We start from the raw sequence: 23,784 nt of genomic DNA on the forward strand, positions 1-23,784 counted from the left end.
TGGTGTTATGGATAGAGTTCTGGGACCAGAGTCAAGAAAACCTGAGTTCAAATCCAGCCTTACACACTTACTAGCTGTATGACCCTGGGCAAATCACTTAACTCCAATTGCCTCCCCATCCCCTGCCAAAAAAGAAAAAGAAAATGTCTTTTCACACCGATAGATAGTGCCAAAGACTGATATCAATACATAAGCATATGGTCTTAATGGAAGATAGTCATTGCTTGGAAAACAGTTGTATCATGGTCTGAAAAATGTTGCTGGTACTCTAGCTTGTGATTTGCAGTTCTCACTCTTGAGAGAGCAGTTTCTTTCATAGTTGGGCTCCTTTTTTAAAATACTGATGACACCTTTGCGTATCCCTCTTTCTCCTCACCTCCTCTTCGGTAAATCTCTAAATAGCTTTCTCTTTTAGCATTTACAAGCACACTGGATTTTAAAGTCAGAAGACAGGTACTACTGTTTACTACTTATGCAACCCTAGGCAAATCCCTTCCTTGCTGTGGATCTATTTCCTTATGTATAAACAAGAGGGTTGCACTAGACGGCCTCTAAGTACCTCCTAGCTTTAAATCCACAATCACTGTTCCACTCTCAAGCCTCCCTCAAAATCCTGTACGAAAGATGCTCTTCTTTTTTTCCCTTCTCTCTCTCATTCTGTCGGCGCTTTCTGTTGAGGGGCTGCTATCTCTTCGCCGGCGCCATGCCTGCCCTCAGACCTCTCCTAAAGCCTAAAATCGTCAAGAAGCGGACCAACAAGTTCATCCCGCACCAGTCCGACAGACATGTCAAGATCAAGAGAAACTGACATAAACCAAGAGGCATTGACAACAGGGTGCGAAGACGATTCAAGGGTCAGATCTTGATGCCCAATATTGGTTATGGAAGCAATAAGAAGACCAAACGCATGTTACCGAGTGGATTCAGGAAGGTTTTGGTACCAATGTCAAAGAGCTAGAAGTGCTTCTGATGTGCAACAAATCTTACTGTGCTGAGATTGCTCAAGTGTTCTCCCAAGAATCAGAAAGCCATTGTTGAGAGAGCGGCTCAGCCAGCCATCAAAATTACCAATCCAACTGCTAGACTGAGGAGTGAAGAAAATGAGTAAAATACTTTGCACATTTTTATTTGTGTTAAATAAAGCTTCTGATTACCACCACCAAAAAAAAAAAAAGATGCTCTTCCACTTGCCTCCTAGTCTGCCCCAGCCTAGCCCTGCCCTTGATATTCTAGCCCTACTCTGTCTTTATCTTTCTTTCCTGTCCCTCACTATCTCCCAGCACCTCTTGGATCATTGGCCCAATCCCCTGTCCTCAATTCTCCTTATAAATACCATTGATATACTCAGATACAATTTCTCTCTGTTATAAAATCAGACATAGACTACCAAAACTGAAGGACTTGATCCAATCCATTTTACGGTGAATTTTCCAGTGAATAATCCACCTCTTGCCTGAAGTGGGTTGTACTCAAAGTCACGAACTGTTCAAGGACATCAGGGACTCAGTTTTCCACAACAAACTTGCCAAGTTCGTCTTGATATACCCAGACAACCTGCTCATGCTGGGTCTTTCTCTTCACTATTGCCACCTTTCCCTTCCTCAGGTATCCAGTGCCTCCATATTTTCCCCCTCTCTGTCTCAAAACCTATTCTCAAATTTTTTATTCATATTGAGATATCAATGTCTAGTAGCTTACCATATTGTTTCTCTAATGATTACACAGGTCTTTTTTTTTAAAAATTCCTGTAAAGAGAAAGGCTCTGATGTTAGAATTCCAGAAAACAGAGTGGGGTAGGAGATAGGAAGTTTTCATAGAATCAGAAACTATTAGAGCTGAAAAGTACCTGAGTAAAAACCATCCTCAGAACCTGGAACATTTGCTGATTCTGCAAATGTGAGGATGAGAAGGGGCCTTAAAAGGAGAATGTGAGAGCTAGAAGGGACCTTGGAATACAGAGCATAAAATATTAAAACTGGAAGAGAATTTGAAACAGAGAACGTCAGAGATGAAATAGATGTTAGAATACAGACTATCCAATTATGGAAGGACCTGCTAAAACAGAAGAATTTGAGGGCTACCAGGACCTTAAAGCCTAGCACAGAGGTGAGGAATCAGTAACCTTGAGGCCACATGTGGGTTTCTAGGTCCTCAAGTGTGGCCTTTTGACTGAATCCAAACTTCACAGAACAAATCCCCTTAATAAAATGATTAGTTCTATAAATTTGGACTCAGTCAAAAGGCTGTACCCAAGGACCTAGAAGGTCACATGTGGCCTCGAGGCTGCAGGTTCCCCACCCCTGGCCTAGCATGTCAAAGCTGGAAAAGACTACAGAACTCAATTGTTAGATGTCACAGCATAGAATGAAGGTATTGAGTATCAAAATGGGCAAAAACTGATGTTCAGGGCCTTATCACATCTCACTCCATGCCTGGGAGGCTTTCCTTCCTCAAATCTACCTTTTATAATCTTTTTCTTCCTTTACGGTTCAGGGCAAGTGCCACTTCCAATAGAAACCTTCTCTGCTGGAGAAAAATTTGGAACAATGTCCTAAGAGCTATAAAACTGGGCATAACTTTTTACCCAGCATTACCACCACTAAGTGGTCCATATCCCAAAGAAATCAAAGGAAAAGGACCTATGTATATAAAAATATTGATAGCAACTCTTTTTTGTGGCAAAGAATTGGAAATTGAGGGGATGTCCATGAGTGGAGAATGGCTGAACAAGCTGTGGTATATACTTATAATGAAATATTATTATGCTATAAGAAATGACAAGCAGGATGATTTCAGAAAACCTTGGAATGACTTACATGAACTGATGCAAAGTGAAGTGAGTAGAACCAGGAGAACATTGTACATGGTAACAGTAATACTGTAGTGATGATCAACTATGATTAACTTAGCTACTCTGATCAATACAATGATCCACAACAATTCCAAAGGATGAAAAATGCTATCCGCTTCCAGAAAGAGAACTGATGAACTCTGAGTGCAGATTGAAGCATATCGTTTTATTATTTTTGCATTTTTTTGTGTTTGTATGCATGACTGTTTTTACAACTTGGTTAAAATGGAAATATGCTTTTTCATATTGTTTGTCTTCTTAATGATTTAGTGAGGGGCTAGGGAAGAGAGAGAATTGGGGGCTTAAATTTTTAACTAATGAGTATTTTCATACATCCAAACCAAAAACAAAAAAATGCTTTTTGACTAAAAAAAGAAACCTTCTCTGATCCCTGTAATTATTAATCAAGCTTTTATTAAGTGTTTACTATGTGGCAGGAACCATGCTAAGTTCTGGGGATGCAGATCTATCTCTGCAACATATCTTTCAACTATCTTCTTATCTCTGCTTATATGGCCTCCACCCTAGTTCAGGCCCACATCAACTTTTGGCTAGACTATTGCAACAGGCTCTGGATGGACTCCAGGCTTCTCTTCCCTTCTCTGATCTCTCCTCCACAAAGCTGCTAAAATATGCTTCCTGAAACATCAGTCTTGAGAGACAGCATAGTGTAGTGGCTAGAGAGCCAGCCAGGAAGATCTCAGTTCAAATCCTGCCTCTGACACATATTGGCTATGTGACCTTGGGCAAATCACTTAACTTCTCACTTCTCTGGGGACCGGAAGGAGTTTCCTTTGCCTCAGAGTTTCCTATAGCAATGAAATCACAGTTTTGGTCTCTATCCTTACAAAGCCTATGTCACTCCCTCACTTAACAAACTTCAGTGGCTTTCCGTTGCCGCTAGGGTGAGAGACTCATAGATTTAGAGCTGAGAAGCTATCTAGTTCAACCTCCTCTTTTCAGATGTAAGGAACTGATGCAAAGAGGCTATTTGACTTGCCCAAGATCCAGAGTTAATAAGTATGAGAGCTAGGATTTGAATACAAAGTCTCTAACTCTAACTCCACTGACCCACACGAACTCCAAATAAAAGCTCCTGGGCCTGGCGTTTAAAGGCCTTCCCCATACAGGTATGTTTTAGTCCACCTTTCCAGGCTTAGTTCACACTACTTCCTTTCTTGAGCTCTCTGGGGCAGACAAATAGGCCTTCTTGCTGTTCCCCAAGCTTGGCATTCTGTCTCTTGCTGCCCTACTTTTGCGAAAGCCAACCTCCATGTGTGGAATGATTTCCTTCCTCAATTCTGCCTTTTATAATTCTTTTCTTGCTTCAAGGTTCAGTCCAGATGCTGCTTCCTACAGAAATCTTCCCTGATCCTCCTAATTCATTCATTCAAGAACCATTTACTAAGCTCTTACTATGTATCAGGCACTGGCCGAGAGCTGGTGATAAGCATAAAGGCACAGAGGGCCAGTTTACATTCTGATCTGTGAGATAACATGTAAATAGTTGGGTACATAGAAGAACATTCAGAATAGATAGAATGTAACATTCAAGGGAAAGATTCTAGCAGCAAGGGTGATTAGGAAATTTATTTTGTATTTGCTTTTCTGTTTACAAACTCTCAACCTTAGCATGCTGTAAGTTCCTTGAGAGCAGGGACTGATTTTCATTTTTGTCTTTAGTTTTTGTGTCTGCACTTAAGTAATTAACACATGTTTGGATTTATTAGATAATAATAATAATGTCATAAATTCCATATATAATGATGTTTTAAGATTTGAAAAGCATTTTACAAATACTGTCACTTTTTTTTTATCCTCACAACTCTGAGTGGTAGATACTATTATTATTTTATAGATAAGGCAGCTGAGGCAGACAAAGTATAAGTGACTTGCCCAGGGTTATACAACTAAACGTCTGAGGTCTGCATTTGGACTCAAGTCATACAGATTCCAGGCCCAGCACTCTATCCCCTGTGCCCTCTGGACTGGACGGAAATGAACTAGACTGGATAGAACTAGATGGAATTCCATTCAATTCAATTTAGTAGGTACTTGCTGGCCCTCTGTGGAGATTTGGGGTGGGGATCCTTGCTTTTTATACAAGAATCACATTGCAATTCATTCACATTTCCATTTTTCCTGGGCTTTTCTTACTTATCCAAATACCTTCCTGGAAATGGGGTGGAATGCTCAAGTATCTGAAGAAAGTGTTTATGCTGCCTATAATAATAGGTTCATACATATGTGCATACACAGAGAGAGAGAGAGAGAGAGAGAGAGAGAGAGAGAGAGAGAGAGAGAGAGAGAGAGTGAGCAAGCCCTTGGTACCTTTTCCTCGTTCCTCTGCTCTTGAGTTCCTCCAAACACTTCCATTTCCTTTCAGGAGAGCTGCTTTGGGGAGGAATTCTGCAGATAGATTTCCTATTTGCAGTTTTAATTGAAACCTGGAGTGGTTCAGAGAATCTGGAGCTTCTGCTTGGCAACTATGTTTAAGTCTTACTGTTTGCTACAATAATTCCATATCTGGGAACTACATATACCTCATGTCACGCTGAAGTGATACTCAGTCTTTCATCTGTGTAACTAAAAAAAAAATTATAAAACAGTATAAAAATTATATTATATTATAAAATTATAAAACATATTCTAAAATAATTATTAAAAATCATAAAATATTACAGAATATAAAATATTATGAACTTATTATTAAAATTATATTAACATTATTTTTTTTAAAAATTGAAGCTAGGAAATGCAGGGCCAACAACTGATGTGTCACTTTTATACAGATTGCCACAATTTAAGTGAAAGAGTCCTGGATTTAGAATCAAAAGACCTGAAATCTAATCCCAGTCTTGCTATGCACTAGCTGTGTGACCTTGGGCAAGTCACTACAGGCTGACGGATCTCATTTTCACCATTTATAAAATGAGTGGGTTGAAGCAGATGATCTCTAAAGTATATTTGAACTAATATCCTTAGATATCTTAGTCTTTTTTCAGTCCTAATTCTGGGTAATATAATATGATAAAGAGGAGAGCCTAGGGCAGCTGAATAGAGTGCAGGCCTGGAGTCAGAAAGACTCATCATCCTGAATTCAAATATGGTCTCAGACACTTACTAGTTGTGTGACCTTAGGCAAGTCACTTAACCCAGTTTGTCTCAGTTTCCTCATCTGTAAAATGAGCTGGAGAAGGAAATGGCAAACCACTCCATTATCTTTACCAAGAAAAACTCAAATGGGGCCATTAAGAGTCAGACACAGGGGGCAGCTAGGTGGAGCAGTGGATAGAGCACCAGTTCTGAAGTCAGGAGTACCTGAGTTCAAATCTGGCCTCAGACCAAACACTTGACACTTACTAGCTGTGTGACCCTGGGCAAGTCACTTAACCCCAACTGCCTAAAAAAAAAAGAGTCAGACACACCTGAAAAAAATGACTGAACAAATAAAACAACATAGTGGAGAGCATCCTGGTCTCTTCCTGGGAGAAGACAGTGGCCATATATCGAGAGGCAAGGGGAATTTTGGCTTCTTCACCTGTAAAATGACCGGATAATCTAAGGTCCCTTTCAGATCTGACATTTTATGATTCTACAATACTAACACATATGAAACACAAGAAGCAATTAAGGAATGTCCTCCAGGTTTTTGTCTGAATCTCTACATCCCTTTTGGGGAAACAGGAATACAAGGACATCACCCCCAAAAATGTTGGCCTCAACTTTGGTTCTCTGGAAATCATTCTCCTTATTCATTGCTATTTTTCCCTCCTGTCCCTGGAGGGATTTTTGTGAAGGGAAAACAAATTCCCACGATTAAAAAGCAATGGAAGCTTTTGTCCTGACAAGCCTAGATTTCCTACTCTAACTGGCTCCTCTTGCTACAAACTCTTAACAGATTATCTGAACTGCAAAACCAGTCATTTAGAAGTCCTAGCAGCAATCAGTTCCCTAGAGTGAGCCAAAGGGAATGACACCCTAGGGAGAAAGGGTTTTCAAATAATGGAACGAGTTTTCTCCCTTCAGAGTGAGGCATCCACAGTCCAGAATAAAAGTCTTTGTAACCATACAGAAGAGGGGGCAAAGGTGGGACAAAGCTCTGCATAAGTTTGATGGTGAAAGGACACCCAAATGTCAGTGTGTGGATGGACCAAATTCAATTTACTTCAATTCAGTGTAGATGGAGTTGTTCTTTCCAAAGATTTCACAATCAGCTCAACCCAATACAAGCTCCTCAGTCTGACACTTGAGGCCTCCAAAATCTGATTCCAGTCTACCTTTCCAGACTTGGTTAACATTACTCCCTTTTATGAGAGGAGGTGACATCTGCAAAGTGAGTCAAACCATCACCATCTCCCTTTAGACCTAATAGAGACATCCCAGGACCCTGAACTCTAGAGTCCTGAGAATAGCAATACCCCCAGCTTGCCCCACCTCCAGCCATCATCAAGGAGAACAATTCTTGTAGAGAAGGAGACCACCAATACCAATCACTGACCAACTGCCACATTGGTCCAAGTAGGTCCAAGAGCTCAAGGAATGGCAGTCCTTCACATCCCCAGGAATGAATCCTTGTGGAGATGTAAACGAACAACTGTTTCTGCAGGTACTAAAGCTATGTCCTCTGAAATGACTGCAGCTATGAAAGACTTAGGAAAGAAAGTACTCCACACTAAACTCCTTGGCATTGTCCAATGTTTCATCAGAAACAGATTTGATATTGCCAGTAGAAACAATAATAAAGAAGATATATTACCATCTGCTTTGCTGACACACCCTAAGGACTATGGGACTTTCCCACGTGACTTGCAGTTTAATTATCTCTATGTGTTGTCTCCTCCATTAGAACGTGAGCTCCTTGAGAGAAGGGCCTGTCTCAGCTTTTCTAATTCTATCCCGAACGTTAAGTACAATGTTTTTGAGTGCTTTCGCATCAATTAGGCAGGCTGTCTCCTATGTCTGAAAAGCCCTCGTTCCTTATCTCTCCTTGTTGAAATGAATCTTTTCCAAAAAACTACAGAGAAAACTGGAATGAAGTCTGGCAGAAATTAGGTTTAGAGTATTATTTACACCATATACCACAAGTTCCAACTATATACATGATCTAAATATTTTTTAAAATCTGAATTTAAAAAATCGTGAAGGATAGAAGGTACTTTACACAGCTATGACTGGAGAGAGAATTTGTAACTAAATAAGGAACATGATTTATAGAAGATACAATTGAAAAGTTTTTGTACAAACAAAATCAGTAAAGCTTGAATTATGAGAGAAGTATTTAATTAGGAAGAACCATTTCCTGGTAAATAAGTGGCCAAAGGATATGAGTAGGCAGTTTTCAAAAGAATATGAGTTAACATTCTTATGAAAGATTTATCCAAATAACTAATAATAAGAGAAATGCAAATTAAAACAACTCTAGAGTATTAGTTGCTACCCTTTAGATCAGCAAGGATGCAAAAGAGGAAAATATAAAATGTTGGAGGACCAGCGAGAAAACGGGGACAATAATGTACTGTTATAACTGTGAAGTTGTCCAACTATTCTGGCAAAAAATTGGAATTATATCCAAGATTGCAGGTAATTTTTAACCCGCTAGTGCCACTAGCAGACATGTATTTCAAGGAGGTCAAAGACAGAGGTATACATTTCATATGTTAAAAAAAGAAATTGCAGCAAGTCTTTTATAAAAAAAAAAAAGAAGAAGAAGAACCAGAAACAAAGTGAGTGTTCATAATTTGGGAAAAAGTTAAAAAATTGTGCTGTATGAATACAGTAGAACATTTTTGTACCATAGGAAATGACAAATATGAAAAATTTGGAGAAACATTAGAAGATATAGTAACTGATACAAGGTAAAATAAACACTGTGGTGTTTGTATAAACTAGGAGAGTTTATAAAATCACCATTTTTATGTGTTTGGTCTGACTCAGATCAGTCCTCTAGTGGTTTATATTGGATACCTGAAGTGAAATGAGACATTTGTGGATCATTCAACAGTTAACAAAAGGAGATTTGCTTAGCTGTAATAGGATAAGGATATTCAACAAGGCTATATAGAGAAGAAAACCTGAGTAAATTTCGCTGAGCAAAGTTCTCCTCCCTCTGAATTCTCCATTGGATCTGCCAACCAAACATCAGTCTGCATCTAGGGCTTTACATGGATGCTTTGCACTCAAGAACTAACGAGGAAATTCTTCCAATAGCTTTGATCACACGGGCTCCACCCCCATCCCCACTCCCAAGGCAATCAAGCCTTGGGGATGGTTCCAATATCTTTTAAGGAAAAACTAGTCTAACTTACGTGTAGTGGTGGTAGGGAGGAATGGTGGTAGTGGTGATTAGGCTATTGCTACCATCTCAACCACAATAATGTTAAGGAAGACAACAATGAAAAACTTCAGAAATCTGATTCAGCAATGCAATGGTTGACAAGGACTTCAGAAATCTAGTGAAGTGGAAGTACGCTTCCCACCTTTCAGCAGAAAGAAAGGTGGTAGACATTGTGCTAATTTGTTTTATTTAATTACACTTATTTGTTAAAAGGGAGATGGGGGTGTGTGGCAAGGAGAATCAGTAGCAAATGGGCATGATGTAAAAAAAAGAAACTAGTATTAATAAAACATTTTTTAAAGGAGAAGCAAGAGGTTTCTGGGGAGAACAACATGTCATTAAAAACATAGAAAGAGAGAAAGAAAGAGAGAAAGAGAAAGAAAGAAAGAAAGAAAAAGAAGAAGAAAGAAAGAAAGAAAGAAAGGAAGGAAGGAAGGAAGGAAGGAAGGAGGAAGGAAGGAAGGAAGGAAGGAAGGAAGGAAGGAAGGAAGGAAGAAGAAAGGAAGGAAGGAGAAGAAAAAAGAAAGGAAGGAAGGAAGGAAGGAAGGAAGGAAGGAAGGAAGAAAGGAAGAAAGAAGAAAGAAAGGAAGAAAGAAGAAAGAAGAAAGAAAGAAGAAAGAAGAAAGAAAGAAAGAAAGAAAGAAAAAGAAAGAAAGAAAGAAGAAGAAGAAAGAAAGGAAGAGAAAGAAAGAAAGGAAGGAAGGAAGGAAGGAAGGAAGGAAGGAAGGAAGGAAGGAAGGAAGGAAGAAGGAAGGAAGAAGGAAGAAGGAAGGAAGGAAGGAAGGAAGGAAGAAAGGAAGAAAGGAAGAAAGAAAGAAAGGAAGAAAGAAAGAAAGAAAGAAAGAAAGAAAGAAAGAAAGAAAGAAAGAAAGAAAGAAAAAGAAAGAAAGAAAGAAAGAAGAAAGAAAGAGAAGAGAAAAGAAAGAAAGAAAGAAAGGAAGGAAGAAGAAAGGAAGGAAGGAAGGAAGGAAGGAAGGAAGAAAGGAAGGAAGGAAAAAGGAAGGAAGGAAGGAAGAAGGAAGGAAGGAAGGAAGGAAGGAAGGAAGGAAGGAAGGAAGGAAGGAAGGAAGGAAGGAAGGAAGAAAAAGGAAGGAAGGAAGGAAGAAAAAGGAAGGAAGGAAGGAAGAAAAAGGAAGGAAGGAAGGAAGGAAGGAAGGAAGGAAGGAAGGAAGGAAGGAAGGAAGGAAGGAAGGAAGAAAAGAACCCAAATATCATATAAGCACAGTCAAGCTATACAAAATCACACACTGACCAAAAATGCATTACTTATTCTATACATTAGTCCATTTTTTGTCACGAGGGCCAACATTCTTCATTCTTCCCCTGGAATTCTGGTTGATCATTTAGTTAATGAGTTTTAAGTCTTTCAAAATCACATGGTTGGGGTTTTTTTGTTTGCTTTTACAAATTTGATGTTAAAATATAAATTATTCTTCTGGTTCTGTTCACTTCACTCTGTATCAGTCCGTGCAAGGTTTTCCAGGTTTGTTTGGGGTTGGTGGGGTTTTTTTTTGTAATTTTCTTCATTTCTTATAGCATAGTAATATTATGTTACATTCATGCACCACAATTTGTTTAGCCATTCATCAATTGATGGGCCCTTGCTTAATTCCAATTCTTTGCTACCTCAAAAGAGCTACTATAAATATGTTTATACACACAGGGCTTTTTCCAATTTGTTTCCATTGTGTATGTGTTTTGTTTTTTGTTTGTTTGTTTAGTTGGTTGGTTGTTCTTTGGGTTTTTTGGTTGTTGGGGGTTTTTTTGTAAATTTTATTTCTGAGCTGAAATCTATCTCCCTAGCAGAAATGTAATCCACCAATTTTCTGCCAGAATAGCTGCCTGAGTAAAAGGCAAGCCTACCAGCTCTTACACATGTATTCCAGCAAAACCATAAAATTCTCACCATACTGGATAATGATCAATAAATCCAATGAGAAACTATAGTAAGTGACTTTTTCCATTCTGGAAAAAAAAAAGTCAGCCAATAATCTGTAAGTAATGAGGAAAGGGATCTGTCCACCCATCAAAAAAGCTAGGACCAGCATCTCCCAGTGTATCCAAAGGTGTTTTGTGAGGTACTGTGGTTCACCTAAGAAAATCTCTGAGTAGTAAGGAATCTCCAGGGTAGGGACCTCGAAAGTCCCACTGAAGCATGCAATGACCAGAGCAATACTACAACACTCAGTCTGGGATGGTGCAGGCCCATGGATTCTGAGGTCCCTAACACTCTGATGTGAGATGCCAGAAAGGGACATGAAATGAGCCCGAGTAGGACAGACCACTATACCCAAAAACACAATAGGGGGCAGAGCCTGATCATTGCACAAAGATTTAATTTGGGAACTAAATCTGGGGAAAGGAGTAGTAAATCAATGAAAACACCAAAAAGTATAAAAATTATTGCAAATCTAACTCCATAACAACTGCAAGCAGAAATTCAAAGGATATATATATTTCCCAAAAAATATTACATGAATACTTAAAAGACATAATGCAAGAGATTGAAAAAAAAATAAGCCCTGGAGGAAGGTATTGGAAGGAGATTATGTAGCTTAGGAAAGAAAGTAGTAAACCTTACCCAAGAAACGGAATCCTTGAAAACCAGAATTTGCCAAACAGAATTCAATGCCTCCATGACAGAACAAGAAATATTAGAAAAAAATCAAAAATTGGAAAAAAAATAAAATATAAGATATCTCACACACACACACACACACACACACACACACACACACACACATACACATGCACATAATTAACCTGGAAAATAGGTTAAGGACAGATAATCTAAGAATTATTGGATTTCCTGAAAAACCAAGATTTTTTTTTAAAGCCTGTACATTGTATTTCAAAAAATCATAAATGAAAACTTCCCAGATCTATTAGAACCACAGGCTAATGTAAAGGTGGAAAAAACCTACCAATCACCTCTTTAAAAAAAATTCAAAGGGAAAAATCCCAGTAATATCATAATTAAAATTCAGGGTTCCCACATCAAAGAAAAAATACTGTAGGCATCCAGAAAGAAACGGTTCAAGTACCAAGAAACTACACAAAACTTGGAAACTTCTACTTAAAACTAGAAGACCTAGAATGCAGTATTCCAAAATGTGAGCTTACAACCAAGAATAACTTGTCCTTCCTGCAAAATTGAGTCTCTTCCAAATGAAAAATGGACCTTTAATGGATAGAGGACTCTTAAACATCTCTGGTGAAAAGATCAGATCTGAGCAGGAACTTTAAAATACAAACACAAGAGTCCAAAGAAATTTGGAAAGACGTATTTATTTGGGCAATCAGAAGGAGTTTTATGATGCTATAGTGATAACATGCTAATGCAGATGAAGTAACAAGAGTCCTTTCAGAACCTCAATGTCTTCAAAAGGTAATAAGAAAGTAAAATAAGAAAAACAGAGGTCTGGAGGTGGGTTGGTTCTGTTCTGAGGGTTTTTAAAAAGTTAAAGAAAAGAGAGTAAAAAGAGGAATATGCAAGTATAAAAATGACGAAGAAGGGAGTGAGATTTATTATTTCTCATGATAATTGGAGCATGCATGAATGTAATGGAATATTATTTTACCATAAGAAATAATGAAAAGATGATTGGATAGTATCAACCAATACATAATAGAGTAAGCAGAATCAGGAAAACAATGTATATTAGAGCAATAATATTGTAAAGCAAAACAACTTTGACAGATTTAAGAATTAATACAATAACCAACTAATCATGTCTCCAGAGGGCCTAAGACAGAACCCACTTCCTGATAGAGAGACAATGGACACAGGAGAAGAATATACATTTTTGGACATAGCCACTCTGTGCTTTTATTTTGCTTGACTACATTTGTTTTTCATGATGGTTCCTCCCTTTTCTTTCTCTTGGTTAGTTGCAGGAGAATAGATTTCTGGGGGGAAGGAGTAACAGAAGTGATATTAAAATGAAAAAGGGCATTGGAACATTTCTAAAAATGCATGGAAACAAACAGGAGATAGTTAAGAAGGATGCACAAACAAGTAGGACAGTTTTGAAAGTAAAGTGTAGAATTTATATACTTTTGTAAAAAAGCAAGTAACGTGAAGTAGAGATTCACAATTTCATGTAGAATCCCCTTTTTATATTCTGTTGTGTGGTTGGAAATGATCTTTTTGACTCATGATGGAAAATGCTATCCTCATCCGGAGAAAGAACTATGGAGTCTGAATGCAGATTGAAGCAAACTATTTTCTCTCTTTTTTGTTTTGTTTTTGTTTCTTCTTTCCTGTGGTTTTCCCCTTTGGTTTTAATTCTTCTTTACAACATGACTAATGTGGAAATATGTTTAATATGAATGTTTGTGTATTGCCTACATCAGATTGCATACTGTCTTGGGGAGGGAGGAGAAAAAAGTGGGGGAGAAAATTTAGAACTCAAAATCTTATAGAAGTTAATGTTGAAAATTAAAAATAAATACAATTTTTAAAGGAAATAATCTTTTTTGTTCTGAATAAAAATGTTCTGAATAAAGTTCTGGATAAAGTTCTGAAGTTAAAGTTCTGAATAAAAAATAATAAAAAACATACATGTATATATATGTATATATGTATATATATATGTATATATATAATATATATATATATATATATATATATATATATATATATATATATATATATATATATATAACCCACAGACTTCAACTCCATTGACGCTCAAATAATTTGTTCGTTGATAATCTTGGAGATAGCCTTTCAGTCTTTTGGTATGAAAATCAAGAAACCCCATGTCTTTGAGGGTCAGCCCTGGAATAATCTGCATTGGATCCTTAATTCAGAGTCCTGAATTGGCCAAGGCCATTTACTTTCCTAAAAATAAAAAAAAAAAATGGTGCTACTGACCCACCACCTGCCTGCGCTTGATTTTGGGACTCATTTTTCTCCTGATGGGTGAAATGGTTTGTAGTGACTTAACACAATTTTTAAAACCACAAAATTTGTTCATTTAGTCATTCATTCAACAATTATAGATTAAATATCTATTGTATGTAGAACACTGTTTAGAAGATACATGGTCTCTTCTTCATAGACCTTACCATATAAGAAATCAAATAATTCAACAAATGTTTATTAAGTTCTTATTGTGCATGAAGCACTGTGCTATGCCCTGATGATGCAAATGCAAAAAATGAAATCATCCCGGTCCATAAGGAGCTAAAATTTTACTAGAATATTTGTTGAAGTGAAAAGATGACTGCAATACACAATAACATGGTAAATACATCAGAGACATGTAAAATAAAGTCCTATTGAGGTCCAAAAGTGAAGGTCAGTATTGACTGGAGGGATCAATGAAGGCTAAGCCCTGGGGATATTTGCCTCAGCTAAGACATAAGCTAAAATCTAAAAACTAAAATGGGTTTCTGACTATTTTAGGTGGCAATTAACCCATGGAGGTGTAGTAGTAGGCAATGGAGTTCAAGAAGTAAATTCAGAAAAGCAGTTAATAAAAGAATTCTAAGGAAAGTTTAAAGAGAAAGCAGAATCTCAGCCTAGTTCAGTCTGGCTGAGAAGAGAGCCTCATAATGTTGACTGAGGACAGCATAATCTTTTCTCCCAGGGAAAGGCTTATGAATTACAACTCCTCCAATAAATCAAGGACTGAGTTGCAGGAGGCCCTAAAGATAGCATCTCAGCTGAAGACAACTGAGGCCTACAAGGAAGCTGAAAGAGCTAGCTGATCAATCAGATTGAAAAATTATAGCTTCCCCTTTGCAAGAGAGAGGCTTATTAACCATAACACCACCCAAACCCCATATTCCCATAATGCTTAGTTGGAGGTGACTAGAAGAGTTGGTGAAAGAACTGTAGTAACAGCATCTTTAGTGAATGGTGTTTCAGAGTATAAACTGACCCTAAAAATGACTGAACTTGACAACCAGGCACAAAAGAAAGCAGTGCCTAGCAAAGTCTCACAGAATAGTGCCTGACAGGAAGCAATGAAACAGGAGAGCAGTGTTTGGTGGGGAGAAATAGAGAGCAACATCTGTTGGAGAGCAACAGAGCTAAAGACCTAGTAAGAGCAGGTCCAACAGAGAAAGACATAACGATATCAGTAAAAGAATTATCACACATGTTCCTTACATGATATCATCTTACATATGAATGACTACATGTGTGTCTGTCTCACACACAATTCCTATAATGATCCACTCTTCCCATTGAGAATGTATATTTGTAGGAGAGTCAGTTAAAAGTTTGTGGGGAACACATTCTATTATTGCTATTTTTACATTGTTATTTAATTGAATGCCTTTGTGATCGCCTGCACGTCCTATGAATGATTAGTAAAAGAAGAGCACATTGATGGAATGGAAACACTGCTCCCTCTTTTAGAAATATTTTTAAAAGCATTTCAAAATTATTCTAATCTGAAGCCATTAGACTAATATGAAAGAGAAATCCCATTACTCTTTCTTTAACTATTGATTCTGAAACAATGGATGGCTCCTCCCATTCTGATTAGCCCAGAAAAGACTCTTGAAGGAGTAGTGAGCAGACTAGGGCAAAGTGTCCTTGATTAATCCACCTATTAAAAAAAAGTCTCTTTAATTAATTGGATTAATGCAATTAAAAGAAATTAAAATGTCTTACCCAGATGGAAAGGAACATCCTTGAAGGAAGTCTTAAAAAGGAGAATGGATAAAAGTGATTCTCCAAGTGTGTGCTGAAAGCTAAGTGACTATTGTACTGTTTGATGAAGCAAACTGTTACCTGAACTGTAACCTAAACTTTGGACCTCTACTCACTTAACTCTAAAATATTTCTGGTATGAGAATTCTATAAATTGGGACTTCAAAATAACCTTTAATAGCGAGAGGTCTGAAGGGACCCCATCAGTCTGAATATTTTTCTCTCTAAGAGCAGAACAATGCTTTTTTTTAAAGAATGATTATGTTACTAAAATTATTTCTGATGGTGTACTGTACTAAACATTTTCTTTGACAATAGGTTCCCAGTCCTGGGGAAGCTAATAGGACAGAGAGTAATAGGGAACCTGTAGACTACATAGAGAATAGAATGAATACAGATAGGGAGCTCAGAATTTATTTAGTGAAGTAAGAGAAGACAGGGTTGGCTTAGACATGGAGTACATGCAGCAAAGTAATATGAGATAACTTGGGAAAGGTAGGATGTCACCAGATTGTAGAGTGCCTTAACCATAGGCAAAGGAGTCTGAATTTTACTCAGCAAGCAATAGGAAGCCACAAAAGATTTTTTGGTTAGAAGAATGACATGGCCAGAGCCATGCATCAGAAAGATTATTCTGGCAACAGCAGGAAGAATAGACTGGGGAGATCCAAGATTAGAAGTGGGAAGACCTGCCTGGAAGCCTTTGCAATAGACCAGCCTGGGAGTAATGAGGGTAGTGGCAGTGAGAATACAAAGGGGGGACAAGTAGGAGAAATATTGTGGAGACAGAATCAACAGGAATTGATAACTGATTGGATAGGGGAAGTGAGGAAGAAGGAAGAAGCAAAAATTGTCCCAAAATTGTGAACATAGAAAGACAGGGTGAGTGATGGTGTCATGTAAAGAAGTGATGTAGTCAGAAGGAGCATGTTTAGGAGAAAAGGAGGGGAGGTGACCTTAAAAGTCAACCAGTCTAATTCTCCACCTGATTAATAAATCCTGTCTACAACACCCCCAACAGATGAACACTGGCCCTCTCCTTGAACACCATCGGTGAAAGGAGCTCATCACAGGGGCAGCTAGGTGGCGCAGTGGGTAGAGCACCAGCCCTGGAGTCAGGAGTACCTGAGTTCAAATCCGGCCTCAGACACATAACGCTTACTAGCTGTGTGACCCTGGGCAAGTCACTTAACCCCATTGTCTAGCCCAAAAAAGGAAAACAAAAGTATAAAAATAAATAAATAAGTGAAAGGAGCTCATTACCTCACATGAAGACATGAATATCCAACTGTTTCCATTGTTGGATAGTTGTAGTTGTTAGGAGGCTTTTCCTTATATCGAGCCAAAATTTATTTCCCTATAGAATCATAGAAATTCAGAGTTGGACAGAGACTCTTTGGCCATCTATTCCAACTTATACCTGGAAAAAGAATATCAACTATGACACACCTGAAAAATGGCCACCAGACTTTGCTCAGAGACTTGCAGGCAAGTGGAATTCACTACTTCCTGAGGCATAGGATTCTACTCTTGGAAAGCTCTCATGATTAGAAAGCTTTTCCTTAAGTCAAATCTAAATCTACTGCTTTCCAACTTCACCTGTTCTTCCTAGTTCAGCCAAACTGGAACCAAATGGAGTAATTCTTATCCTTTTTCCATGTGACAGGCTTTCAAGCACTGGAAGACAGCTATAATTTCTGCCCTGAACCTTCTCTTCTCCAGAACAAACCTCAGTTCCTTCAACTGACCTTTATATAATATGGACTGAAGGACTTTCACCATCTACTTATCCTGTTTGGGATGCTCTCCAGCCTATCAGTAATCTTTCTAAAACATAGTGCCAGAACTGAGCGTAATACTCTGTCTAGCATAATACTCTGACCATGGCAGAGTCCAGTGGATCTACTACTTCCTTTTATTCCTGGAGGTGACGCTTCTTTTATCAGAGCCAAAAATCACATTAGCTTTTTTGGCTGCCATATCCACACTGATGTATAAATAATGTATAACATATAGAATATGTATAATATAATAAACATTATATTAATATATAACATATATAAATAACAGATATTTGCCATTTCATGTATAATCCTCTTTTCCTAACCTATTTTGTTTGTGAAATGTTCATTTTATCTTGTGCTTCTTCAATTCAGAATTTTTTAAAAAAGTTTTTAAAAGATGCTTCTGCTGTACACATGGCAATGTTTTTTTTTCTTTTCTTATTTTGTATTTAAGTTTTAGTACTCAAGTTTATTTCTTTTTCCTTTTTTGTTTTGTATTTCAGTTTAAATAAAAAAAAATTACCAAAAAAAAGACCTTTCTGGATCCCAACTTTGTTTTCCACTGTGTTAGCTATCACAGATAGTGTTGTCTTTGCCTTTATCCAAAGCACTGATAAAGAATTAAGCAGCACAGACTCAAGCACAGATACTTGGGGCACCATCCTAGAGACCTCTTTCCCAGTTGACATGGAACCTTTAATGATGATTCTTTGAGTCCAGAAAGTCAACTAGTGCCAAGTCTATTTAATGCCTCAAATCTAGCCCATGTCTCTCCATCTTTTCAACAAGAAAAAACATAATTCTTTATAAACGACTTTGCTAAAATCTAATTAAACAACATGTTTATAATTCTCTTAATTTGCCAGTTTAGTAATATTGTCAAAGAGAGAAAGTAATGCTAGTTTGGTGTGATCTGTTCTTGATGAAACCATATTGCTCTTTCATAATTATCATTTCCTTTTCCAGATGTTCACTAGTTATCTCTTTAATAATACATTTTAGAATTTTTTTCTCTACCTTCCACCTATTAGTTCTAGTTCTGAGTCTTTCAGATATTTAAAGATAATGATGATGTCATCCTAAATCTTCTCCAGCCTAAGAAACTCTAGTCCCTTCAATCATTCCTCATATGACATAGTTTCCAGTTCTCACACACTTCTGATTGCACACCAGATTTCTCCTTTTAAAATATGGTGCCAGGAGCTTAGCATAACCCCCAGATGTGGTCTGACCAGTGCTGCCTTTCCCAACTTCCCTTTTGACTTACTGGTAAATTTTTGTAAAATAACTGCTTAGTGGGAGAGGAAGGCAATCTGTGAGAGAGGTACTTGTGGCTTTCACCTAGAAGAGAAGACTTAGGAAGGAGGGAAGACATGATTACTTCTTATTGCTGGACTTATTTGAAGGACTATCATTTGGAAGAGACATTTCTGCTTCACTCCAGAAGGCAGAAAAAACTAGAAACTGGGGGATAAAGTTATAAGAATGTAGACTTCAGCACGATTTAAATAAATACTTTCTAACAATTAATGCTGTCAGAAAGTGAAAGGTGACAGTGGGCTCCACATCACTGGAGGTCTATAAGCAGAGGCTGGATGACCACGGGTACGTGGGGTCGTGGAATCAGGTACAGATAAGACTATATGGCCTCTGAGATCCCTTCCCACTCTGAGATTCCATACGTATGGTTTGGTTTGGTTTGGTTTGGTTTGGTTTTTGTTATATGTCATTAACTGGGGGCTTCAACCAGTTGTATACTATACATGAGAACAATTTTCCCCTCAAAGCAAACTATATAATTCCTGAGAAAAAAAATGTTTCTCATCAGTGACCAATTCTAAAGCAGGGAGAGTATTCTCTCCAGTTCAGTATAGTCTCTTCCTTAGAGAAGCAGAGAGAACATTGATATCTCCTACTTGGCACCCACCAGACATATAAACCAAGGGTCCATCTATGTAGGTTTAAGGGCAAAGACCCTTGCTCCATTGGCCGGATGTCATAATGACTAAAATTCTACCATTTGTAATTCATTCTTTTGGGTCAAACATTGCCCTTTCCTGGGATCATCTTCTAAACTATAAATGTCCCCCTCCCAGAGGTAATGCATTAAACCAATTCAAACTCTAATGTGAATCACTTACGGAATCCACTTTCTCCTTGACCAGAGTAGAAAACTAGAGCAGCAAATATGGAGAGAGAAGGACTTTTGGGTGTAGTTAAAGCCCTGAAATGGAAGGTGAGAAGATGTAGAAGATAAACTCACACCTTCTGTCTCTTCTTTGAAGAGGAGCAAGAAAGATTATTTCTTTACTCCTATTTCCTTGAAAGAAACAAGTTACCTATTCTTAGAAAGGCCAGGTTGATGCCAGAAGACTCTCCTTCTCCTCCCCAATTACACATATTTGCTCTCCTTTCCTGCTGCCTGTGAACCAAGCCAAATGAAATGCATTCTGAGAGTGTAAATCTTGGGAGTAAATCCCCGTTCAGCCTTTAAGCAGTGACATCAGCCTAACAAACAGCTGGCAAAGCCACTACAGCCAGGGCAGATGTTAAAGAGAAGAAGGTTTTCTGTGAGCTGAATAGGAGACTTCAGTGTGAGAAGGAGAAAGAAATGTCTGTACATTTTTCCTTTGGGAAACCAATCCCTCTCCACAGCGATTTCCTAAATCTGTCTGTGGTATTAACGGATTCATTGCTGATGAAAACCTTCAACGTGCCAGCAACATCCTGGACGTACATGCTGTTCCAAAATCTTCCTTTCTCTGATGAAAACAGCCTATGGTTCCTTGGCCAACAAATGTCTACATTTAGAATTCTACAGTTAGAGTAGGCTCCCCCAAAGCAGGGACCCAGCAGTCTGTGTCTTTCATCATGACTTAATAACAAAGTCTAGCATTTGTATGCTGTGCTTTGTGACCCTAGGGAAGTCACCTAACCTCTCTGAGCTTCAGGTTCCATATGTGTAAAGTGGGCAAAATAACATTTTCACTCTCTACCTTCATAGGGTTGTTACAGGCAAAACTCTTTGTAGAATTTTTAGACTTCAGTGTGTTATAGAAATGTGAGCTATTATTACATATTTTGAAGCTTTTCCATAATCACTATCTCTACCTTTTATACCCAGAGAGGCAGTGTGGTGTGGTGTGGAAAGAATACTGGACTTGAGGTCAGGCAAGACCTGGATTCTAATCCTGCTTCTAGTACTTATTAACTCTGACCTTAGGTTAGTTGCTAACCTCTCCATACCCTGGTTTCCTCTTGGGCATTATGTCATCTATAGCACAAAGTTGTTGTGAAGACCATATGAGTATGTATATCCCCCATAAACCTTAAAGATCTATATGAATACCCATTATTAGAGACAGGGAAGTGACTTGCCCAAGGTCATTAGTTCCGTATCAAAACAAGACTCTAATCCAGGTCTTCTTAATCTCACCTAATCCCTGGCACTACTCTCAGCCTCAGATCCACAATCTTTAGAACTCATCTTGTCCAACCTCTTCATTTTACAGAGGAGGAAGTTGCAATCCCGATAGTAGAAGGGACTTACTCTGAGTTATGCAGGTCAGTCTATGTTGTTGATTGAATAAAACCTGAACAAAATGGAAGCCTTAAATTTTTATCTTCTTGGAGTTAGTGACTCCAGATATCCAGGCCCTGAATTTAGCCAGACCTGCCTGCCCTAGCATCTGTTATCTATATGGATCAAGGATGACGTTTCCCTGCCTCTGACAGTGCTTACCCACATATTGATGACCACTTCAAACCGGCTCGCCTTTAATCAAGCAGAAGCTCCATGAGAGGCTTTCATGAAGAACCTATAAGATTTTGTTCTCCTTTGGTCTGTGCAGCATATGTGGCTGGTTAGCCTAGACAGAGTTCAGTGTTGTTAAGGTTCCAATCCATGGGGGCTACCATGGTTCCACCCTATAGCCACACTGCATGGAGAGCATGCCAGTATCATGGCTCTGGCCAGAGGAAACCAGAGCAAACAAAGATGTGCATGGTCACTGGCAAACTTAACCCAACTAATAAGATAACTCAAAGGACACTTTAAAAAATTACCAAGTCTAGACAAAAGAGACCAAACCTCTTTCTGCTTCACCAAGTTAAGCATCCATCCATTCATTAAATATTTGCTCAGCCTCTACCAGGTATGATCTCAGCTTGATAGCATATGGTTTTCCAGAGCACAGGAAATGGGTGAATCTACCTTCCTTTTCCTATTCCTATTCCTATGAGCTCCCAGGGACTTCCTGTACTCACTCTTTATTTCCATTACAACTTGCTTTCAGGAAAAGAATTTTATACATTCCTCTTCAGGGTGTATCAGTCCCTGTCCCCTAGAAGGAGATTTATTCCCATACCAAGAAGATGGTTGGTATGAAGAGATGTTTCTCAATCAAGTCAGGGATTCTTGGAGTCCTAAAAATCACATTAGATAGCCTATTGTCCTACTGGTAGGATAATATTACTCTCTAAGTACCTGTAGAGGAGAGATTCTTAATTCCTTTCAGGTCCTGGACCCCTTTGGCAGTCTGGTAAAGCCAATGGGCCCCTTCTCAGAATAATGCTTTTAATGCATAAAATAAATGCCACAGATTACAAAAGAAGCCAATTATGTAAAAATAGTTTTCAAAAATTTTTACAAGTTCTCAAGCCCCAGATTCAGAGTCTCTCCTGCAGCCTCCTCCTAATTTTAAGCTCCTTGAAATTAAGGACTGTCTTCAAAATATTGAATTGAATTTGTCTCCTATTCTCTACAGTACCTAGCCTAGGGTTGGACACACTGCAAGTGCTTAGAGATATGCATGGATTTTTATTTGGTTCCTCTGCCCTATGTTTAGATGGCCCCTCTCCCAGTCCAAAGCAGGAGGCTGCAAATGGGTAATTGGCTTTGCAAAGAGGGAGGTGGAGGAAGCTGCCCACATGGAAAAGAAAGCAAATGACTAACTACAGAAATAAGGGGAGAGCTTTAATGTCTTCCTGGGACTGTGCTAAGTGATTATCGTTCTCAGAAAAGATTCACAGAGGACCTTTTCACTGTCAAGGTGAAAAAACATTTGATCAATATGACAACTAGGATTTAAGTTAGAATATAAGGACAGCCCATACCCACATTATTTAAAAACCACCCCAACAAACAAACAAAAACTCCCTCTATCCTATTTGGCTAAAAGTCTGGGTGACACCTTAGAGTATTGGGGAGGCCTAGATTATTAATGTACTCACTCAGTAATGATTGGCTGCCCCTGGGAGACATTTGTTAATATTTTATTCCATGTAAACATCTGGAACCAATTTAGCAAGAGGAGAGGAGGGAGGGAGAGAGAGAGAGAGAGAGAGAGAGAGAGAGAGAGAGAGAGAGAGAGAGAGAGAGAGAGAGAGAGAGAGAGAGAGAGAAACTGGCATTTGTCCAATTCCTGGCAATCGGTGTCTGGTGGTTTGAAAGTTCCATTCATATCACTCCTAGAGATAAAGTTACTGTGAATTCAGCTCACAAAGATCCAGTACAGACCCTAGCACTCCCCCACCCACCAGCCTTCTGCTAAACATCACAAAGGAAAAGGGAAATAAAATGATCATTCCCTCCATGGTCAATCCTTTGTCCTGGAAAAGGCTATTAGTGGTCAAATGTTGTGCACGTTCATTGCTTCTTATTTTCCAGTGAAGCAGAAGTAGTATTTCATATCCCCTAATGTATTCATTTACCCATATTCCCAGAGATGTTCTTCTGCATTTTGGTGTTCTCAGTTTGGGTTCATATATCATATTAGATTAGAAAGATAACTTGATTTAGAAATTGGAGGGCCTGGATTAGAATCCCAGCTTTTCCTACTTACTACCTATGTGATGAGCAACTAGGTGATGTAGGGATAGAGTGCTGGCCTTGGAGTCAAAAAGACTGTCATCTGTCTGAGTTCAAATCTGGCCTCAGACAGTAGCTGTGTGACCCTGCATTAGTCACTTCACCCTGTTTGCCTCAGTTTCCTCATCTGTAAAATGAGCTGGAGAAGAAAATGGCAAACCACTCAAGTATCTTTGCTAAGAAAATCCCAAATGGGGTCATGAACAGTTGGACATGATTAAAAAATGACTGAAGAATAACAAAAACCTATGTGACTTTGGATATGTCCCTATA

The 23,784-nt window shown here is 38.4% G+C and overlaps 1 pseudogene; it reads left to right on the top strand.

Annotated features, from left to right (window-relative positions):
- Window positions 1–684: 684 nt before the first annotated feature.
- LOC110207295 (large ribosomal subunit protein eL32 pseudogene) lies at window positions 685–1,133 on the top strand (annotated as a pseudogene).
- Window positions 1,134–23,784: the final 22,651 nt, after the last annotated feature.

This window comes from Phascolarctos cinereus, unplaced genomic scaffold (genome assembly GCF_003287225.1).
Source record: "Phascolarctos cinereus isolate Bilbo 61053 unplaced genomic scaffold, phaCin_HiC Scaffold_2;HRSCAF=192, whole genome shotgun sequence".
In the NCBI taxonomy this organism is placed as follows: domain Eukaryota; kingdom Metazoa; phylum Chordata; class Mammalia; order Diprotodontia; family Phascolarctidae; genus Phascolarctos; species Phascolarctos cinereus.